The sequence below is a fragment of the Trichoplusia ni genome, chromosome 8 (genome assembly GCF_003590095.1).
Source record: "Trichoplusia ni isolate ovarian cell line Hi5 chromosome 8, tn1, whole genome shotgun sequence".
NCBI lineage: Eukaryota > Metazoa > Arthropoda > Insecta > Lepidoptera > Noctuidae > Trichoplusia > Trichoplusia ni.
Genome location: NC_039485.1, coordinates 4,468,078 through 4,476,390, shown reverse-complemented (window position 1 = coordinate 4,476,390; position 8,313 = coordinate 4,468,078). Strand labels below are relative to the sequence as shown.

Here is an 8,313-nt window from a genome sequence, read left to right as displayed (position 1 = left end):
ATCTTAATACAATTGTTTAGTACAATAAAAGTAGTCTGGTATCTAAATTGCTGAATCCCTTTAAGACATTCTCATGTCGACTGTTTTCCTAATGATTATTTCCTTATCGGTTTTAGCATGTGATTATAACTTTTGAATTATGCACAGGAACTCCGAAAGTCAGGCGAGACAAGTTTTTGCAAGAATGTCTGCTTCCACCGGAGCTGTGCCTATCGAAACGAAGTAAATAAAATGATTTCATTGGTTCTTCACAAACACATTACTCGCTATACATCCTCGCACATCGCTAGTGGAAATCATACACGTAGCGTTCTTACCATTTGCGACTTGAGATATTTTAGTAAAATACCAACTATACATTGCAAAGGGGTGGTGTGGGAGTATAGGTGACACGCGTAATCACATTTGCTCGGGGTAGCGCCTTAATATAATAACAGTCGGTCAAGCATGTTATGCGGTTGTATAGTTCCAGATCATTGCATATCAATTTAGGTAATTACTTGACTGCATAACAATTATCTGACTAGATGGCAATGATACGACAAATTACACCCGCATTGTCTATCATTATATGTGTGAATTGACATGCAAATGTTTTAAGGTCAAAATTATATGCATAATTAAATAAATTAGAAATATTTATAAAGTTCCTTTTGAGGATCATTACTTCGTTGAAAAGTCATCCGAAAATGTTAAAAAAACACAGACCAATTTAAAATGTCACTAAGCTATGAAAAACTGTCAAATGCAGGGACATCAGCTAAGTTGCAAAATAATCGCAACAACAATTTGACTGTCAAAATTGTCATTTGAACGAAGAACAATGCCTTTCCATCAGAAAAGTCGCTTTAAAGTCCGTTTGTAATTTGTATAATATCCCTGGGAAAGAGAAGGGATTCCAAAATATGAGTATCTAGGATTCATACTAACACGCAAGTTAAACTATTGTAGAGCGCTCTCTATTTCGCTTATCCATTTCGAAACATGTGAACCGATCTAAAAAGCTCTCAATTTTGGTTTGAAGCCAGAGATTAATAGTTTAGCTACAAAGAACCCTACACAAAGAGAAAATCAATCATACAATATATTAATAGCTATTTAATTGAATGGTAACACGTACGAACAAATTCTTGTACGTGTGCAAAGCTAACTAGAATTTTTATAATTTCAACTTGCCTTTCGTCTTTGTTTCAAAATATAAAAAAGATGGTCTATGTAGTCTATTATTAATTCACTTTTCCAACATATTTAATATATTTATAACAGTAGCAGAAAAAAAGTTTACCTTTGATTTCAACAATCCTATTTAAATCATAATAATAATACCTTATTTCAACCAGTAAAAGTGACACAAAACAATGACGTCACAAACTGTTACCCAAAGCAAAATAAATTAATACCTAATGGTATAATAACATACGAAAGCTAACCTTAGTTTCCTCGAATGGAATATGCACGTACGGTCCCACAGTCAATTATCACTCATGTTTTGATTGACCTACTGTAATAATTACTAAAGCATTATAGAAATTTGATTTCTATGTAGCTTTACCTAAGGTACAAAATTGCTAGACCGACACATGATCTTATTTGTATTAAAATATGTGACACTCCGTCAAGGTTGAACCCGTCGTCACTGTATTTAAGTTGTAACGAAGCGTTGAAATATAAATGTATCTAAAGTAATTAATTACGGTATTGTTAAAAGACTTTTACGTTAAATTCCCTAGTCTCGGGCTGGTATTCGGCTAATCTACTAAGATTAAAAGGCCTGTTTTCTTATTCAACTGTCAAAGACAGATTAGTTATTTACAAAGTTCGCATTAGTAACCTTCGTTACTCGGTTCAAATAGAAAATAAGTACTTGAAAGCCTACAAAAAGGAATGTTGGTGGAAACTCATTCAGTTCGACGCGGTCGTTGTAAGCGTACGGACGCCTACGCCGTAGCCGCGCTACGCCGTAGACAGGTTTACGAGTCGCGTGATAACTTCGTTCGATTTTGAAATATAAGTATAGTTGTAAGTTATGATAATGAATTACTGTTTTGTTTTAAAATAGTTGAGTATTAATTTTAAGTGTTTTTTTATTTAATAAAACAATGTTCAGTGACATTTAGAGAGGGCAGTGACTGAATAGTGCACACGGTAACCTACTTAAATGCTTCGTCATAAAGGGGAGGTAAGTAATGACTTCTCTATTCAGTTACCAACTTGCACTTCAATATGAAACTGCATGACATTTTCGAAAGACCAAATATTATTATGAATCATAGCTACAAGTATAGATTTGTGTCTATATTTTTAAAGTACAAAAGGCAGCTGTCAAATACATAATCGAGCATTAGAAACTATGATTCGATTCTAACCGATTCTAAACCGTGAGTAACGTAATATTGGTAACCTTGAAAATAAAGGGGATTAGGTTACTATTACAATTACGTTTTAGTTTATTATTAGAAAAAAAATATATAAAAAATATTTTCATTTAATGTCAACGTTCTAAATCAAGAAACTGTTTACGATAATTATTCGACGAGTCAGTATTTTTTGGCCTGGTTTTGTGTGGACGTAATTTTCATTTCCACACAACATTAAGACTTATTATTTTAGTTAGTTTGTTCAAATCTGAGTAGTTACTCCGTTTAAAATACTGCTCTATTAAAGATCGAAAGATGTCCAATTGTGACATAGCACTCGTCCTCCAGTCAATCCTTCAGAGGTCAAATCACAAGAATAATTTAAATCTCCGACACTCAGGCCCACAAGATACAAGCTTCAGCTTAGTTTGGGGACCACTGTTCGTGAATCAAAATCAAAAAGTTTTTATTTCAAAAAAAATATTTCAAAAAGCCGTTTCTCCGGCAGTTTCAAAACGTTACATTACTGACTCTAGTTGCACGGTTCCAAAGTGTCATTCTTATGGAGAAGAACCGGCAAGAACCGGCAAGAAACTCCATGACATGGACATGACAATATTATAGAAACTGTAACTGTGACACAATAAATTATTCTTATTCTTATTTTCTACAGTCACCAAGAAACAATTGACAATCACGTAACAACAGTGTTTGTGTCATATGTTTCTACAGTTCTATAAGTTGGGTAACTTAATTTCGCCATGTTCATTGTTTGAGGTCCTAGTTCTGTAGCCTATGTAGATGGACCTTCGATACTTTTTACAAATTTAATTTTTAAGATACGATTTTGTAAAGATTGTTCTTCATTATATCTTTTACTAGCTTTTGCCCGCGACTAGAAGTTACACGTGGTTAGAAGATATAAGTTAGGAATTTTTGAACGGAAGCCATTGGAGATAAATAATTTTCCCTGTTTTTTCCACATTTTCCATTGTATCTTCGCTCCTATTAGTCGCAGCGTGATAGTATACAGCTTAAAACCTTCCCAGATGAATGGTCTGTTCAACACAAATTTTTCAATTTGAACCAGTAGTTCCTAAGATTAGAGCGTTCAAACAAACAAACTTTCCAGCTTTATGTATTAGTATAGACTATAAATTTACATTAAACCACAAAATATATACAAAGAAGACATGCAAATGCTGTCACATTCCGAAATCTACTACACAACATGTACCTATGCTTCAAATTTCATACTATTTTCAACGAGTGATGGTCGGTCGGTATATCATTAGTTTTTCAAGCGTTTGACAGCGCTAGTTTCATGATTACATGCCACACGTCAAACAAGTATAAATTAACGCTATAATTAAAGTTGTTAATTTTAGTTGGATTTCATAGTGAATTCGACACAATTTCGCGACTATCACCAGTTTTGTGAGCCATTTAAATTGGAATAGCAAACAAATTGAACTCGCGTCTAATGGTTGTAATTTTCAGTAAAATTTTACAGCACTTTTACAGTTAACAATTATTCAGTGTGACAGTAGATAAACAAATATATTTTATACGTGTGTTAATAAATTGGAACTTTTTAATTATGCTCTCAGAATTCACTAATATTCGGGGGACACCGAATGAACAAAATATATTTGTTATCAATTTAGCACTATTTAACCTAAGTTCTATTATTAAATAATGCTATGTAACTACTATTAACAGAAAAACTTGTAACGCATTTCTAGAGACTAACTATCGGGCATTTATTGGTTTGCACGAAACACTGAATGTTGACGTTTACAATTCTGCGAATGTCAGTAGTGTAATAAAAAGTCATAAAGTAAAAACCAATTAAGGAAATCTAGCCGACTGCGTGGTAATTATAAACTAATAGGGGTATGTAGTGTTTATTAACTTTGAACTAAAACTGTCATCTATGAGTAATAAACAGCTGAAGCATCTGTATATTTTAATCGGAGCTAAAGTTAAAGAAGATTGAAAGCATTTTTTGGGATTCCGTATCCAATTAGTAAAAACCGAAACCCTCATACGCTCCCCTATTCATATGTCCGTCTATGTGTCTAGCTGCCATCAGGCTGTCTCTCAATATATCTCATGAAAAGCTAATACTAAGATAGGTACATAGTTGAAACTTTCAGATGATGTATTTCTAGACCGTCTGCATCAGAAATACATCTGCAGCAACGTGCTTTTGCACCACTCCAACTTTTTGAAGACTATCTGAGTGAGCGTGTTCAGTGCGTTAAGGTGGATGAGTTCATCAGTAGTGAACGAATTGTTACATACGGCACCCCTCAAGGGAGCGTGCTCGGACCTACCCTCTTTCTCATCTACATTAACGAGCTGGGCATGCTCTCTCTACCTCAAGGCAGAATTATCGGTTTTGCAGATGACACTGCTTTATTATTCAACGCCGACTCTTGGCCAGAAGTTTATACCCATGCTCAAACGGGCTTCAACACCGTATCAAAATGGCTTAGAAATAATATACTGACCCTTAACGCTGACAAAACGATGTATATCACCTTTTCCCTAAAGAAGAACAATACTCCGATGTCCAATCAATTTTTACTGACAGCTCACCTGTGTTCGAAACCTCAAGATAATACTTGTACATGCATCTACCTAAATAGAACAGACAGTATAAAGTATCTAGGAGTACAAATCGACAGCACTTTAAGATTTCAGCAACACATAGATACACTCTGTGCCAGATTACGGAAGCTGATATACGTCTTCAAAACCTTAAGAGCAGTAGCTGATGAAAACTGTAAGAGATCAGTCTACTTCGCGCTGGCTCAGTCGCTACTTTGCTACTGCGTCACTATCTGGGGTGGGGCTCCTAAAACATCATTAATTGCACTCGAACGGGCCCAGAGAGCAATTCTAAAAGTTTCCAATTTTCTACCATATCGCTATCCTACTGAAGACCTATATAAATGCTCTAAAGTTTTAACGGTGCGTCAGCTGTTCATACTTAACACTATCTTAAGGCAGCACTCTCTTCTCACCTACCAACCCTCCTTGGCTGAAAGTAGAAGGCGATTCAATCCTGTAAATCGGCATGGCATCTATCTCAAAACCGCTTTTTCTAACCGCTTTTTCTGCCACCTTGGTGGATTTTTATATAACAAAATAAATAATCTTCTAATAAATAATAAAATGTGTAAAAAAAAGTTAAATTCATGGCTTTTACAATTAAACTATATCGAAACCGAAAAGTTACTTAGCATACCAGTCTAATTCCTGTCTATGTACTATGTACAACTAGGTAATGTAATAAAAACATACACACGCGCACACCCTCACACACACACACGAACACACACAAAACATAAACACTCACATGTACACTCGCACTACACACACACTACACTACACAACTAAACTTATTTTAAATACCTATTCTCGTTTTGTTTTCTTAATTTTAATTACTTTGTTTTATTAGTTTAAGTAAGTAAAATTTGTTAACTAACATTACTTACCGCAATAATAGTTATAGCACAAAATTTTGTAAAAAGCAATAATGGCTAAAGGGTGGAGACCTGGTGACCTGAAATACAGGCCCATAAAGCCTAGCTTAGGCACCAGTCTCCCACAATATACTGTTTACTTTTATTTTTATGAGATTCTAAAATGTACATATATAATGTGTTTATATTGTGGTGAGAAAATAAACGTTTTATTATTATTATTATTATTATTATTTTTACGGAATCCTCAGTCTACGTGCGATTTGTACTTGACCGATGTTCATATGTTTTTTAACATCATTATGTAGAACATGTTAATTGTACTGATGGTAAGAAAAAAAAAAAACATTTTTTTAATAAGCGATATGATTTGTTAGTTTTTATTGCACTAATTAGTGATCAAATCCACACGTAGTTAGTTCTGAAGCACAATATATAACAAGAGTTTATAGTCAACAATACTTATAAAAAACTAGCCTGCAAATGTCCTTCTGTCACGTAAAACCTTCTTCCCATGTCGTCAATGAGCACTGATCATCACACTGGTCTATCGTAGTTTAGCGACGTTATCAGGACAAGTGTATACGTTTTTTTTACGGATATGTGAGGTATATCGCACTCTCAATAGGTTTGTATTTATTGTTAATTTACTTCGATATTCCATTTTGCGAACACGATGACGTCAGAGAACATATTGTGTGAAGTACGCTTGAATCCCTCAATCTTTGCCTTGATTGCTGTATATTCCTGAAACTGCATTCAAGCGTCCGTTGCTACCAGGTCTGATGACTAGAATATTCATATCGCCAGTGTGCTCGCTATGATGACGTCATATACCTATTTCCCAGTAATCAATGCCATACTATGTTGCTGCCAATTCGCTTTTGATTTACTCTGAATCGATTGCTAATGACGGACGTATTGTTTAAACTTGCATATACCTATATATGTATGTATATGATGTTGGTTGTCCATGTTTGTAGTAGACAACGTGCGTAAGATTTTTTTTTTGTATTTTGTAGCTTTATGTCCAATGTACACTATATAAGATCGAAAACAAATCGAATAGAGCAAAATTAATTGGTTTCCATTTTCTTAGAAATCGTAAATTAAGTTATGTTTCTATGAAACATTTCTTTGATATTTTGAAAGTTATAACGATTGAATGAACGCAAAGGTCGATTGTAAAAATACAGAGACTTTCTTATACACGTTTTGCACCACCCTGTATGTACCTACGACCCTACAACCTCAGTAGACAGTTGCTCGATCAATACAAACTTAATTCAATAATTAACTTGAAATGTTAACAAAAACAAAAAAGTTTTTACTAGACAGACTGTTTTATAAAATACTTTATTGCTGAGTAGTAAAAGTTCGTAATTTATGTAACATTATTGGAACTTCTTTGTCTACAAAGAGCCTTTCACATTCCAATTACTACGAGATGATGAAAGAATATATTTGGTGTGTAAAAAAAGTTGGGTTAAGAACTCTACATTTTTATCCTCTATATCTATACTCTATACTAATATATAAAGCTGAAGAGTTTGTTTGTTTGAACGCGCTAATCTCAGGAACTACTGGTCCAAATTGAAAAATTCTTTTTGTGTTGTATGGAACATTCATCGAGGAAGGCTTTAGGCTATAAACCATCAATATTTCCAACGTTCCATTCGAAATTTATTTTAAAATTTGAGAATGAGCTTATTCTTTCTGCCTACCTGAACAAATTTTAATTGCTATAAAATTTGTTGAATTGCACACATAAGAACAGCTGTACAGTCACCCTACTTATATCATAATAGAGCATAACTAAATTAAAATGTACGCGTTCCTCTTTCACTGCGACGTTGCCATTCTGCACAATAGTCCCACAATCGCGTGCTTGATGAAAACCCGTGCGTAATATGTCAGTGTTCGAAGCCACAAACGAATGCGATAGTAAAACGGTAGTGACACGTGTACGCAACACGCGACGCTATTCACCACCTAAAGAGTTTATAGTCAAAACACTAAAATGTAAGATTCAAAGCCCGTCGGATTCGAGTTGAGTTGAGCACGAAGGGTTCAGTACTGTGTATACAATTTGGTGTAATATAGTTGTAGAGGGTAATCGGAACTGTATGGTAGAGTAGTTAGGTAGAGGGTTTTTTTCTTGTACAGCGTACTTAGTACGGAGTAGTAGCGCGACAGTAAATACTCACCAGTTTATTTCATAATTTACAAATGACGTAGACTTTATAACCTTAAATTAAAGTTATACAAACACTTCTAAAGTAAAAAAGCAATGAGTTACCAGAAATAATTATATTATATTATCTTACTAGCTGTTGCCCGCGACTTCGTCCGCGTAGTTAGAAGATATAAGTTAGGAATTTTTGAACGAAAGCCCTCGAAGATTAATATTTTTCCCCGTTTTTGCCACATTTTCTATTGTATCTTCGCTTCTAGCGTGATGT

At 34.4% G+C, this 8,313-nt stretch overlaps 1 long non-coding RNA gene across 1 annotated transcript in view; it reads left to right on the top strand.

Moving 5' to 3' along the window:
• The first annotated feature begins 1,743 nt into the window (after positions 1-1,743).
• Positions 1,744-8,313, top strand: part of LOC113496486 — a 109,398-nt gene continuing 102,828 nt past the window's right edge. The window contains exon 1 of the long non-coding RNA XR_003400823.1: positions 1,744-2,179. This is a non-coding gene — a long non-coding RNA (uncharacterized LOC113496486). The remainder of the gene's footprint in view (positions 2,180-8,313) is intronic.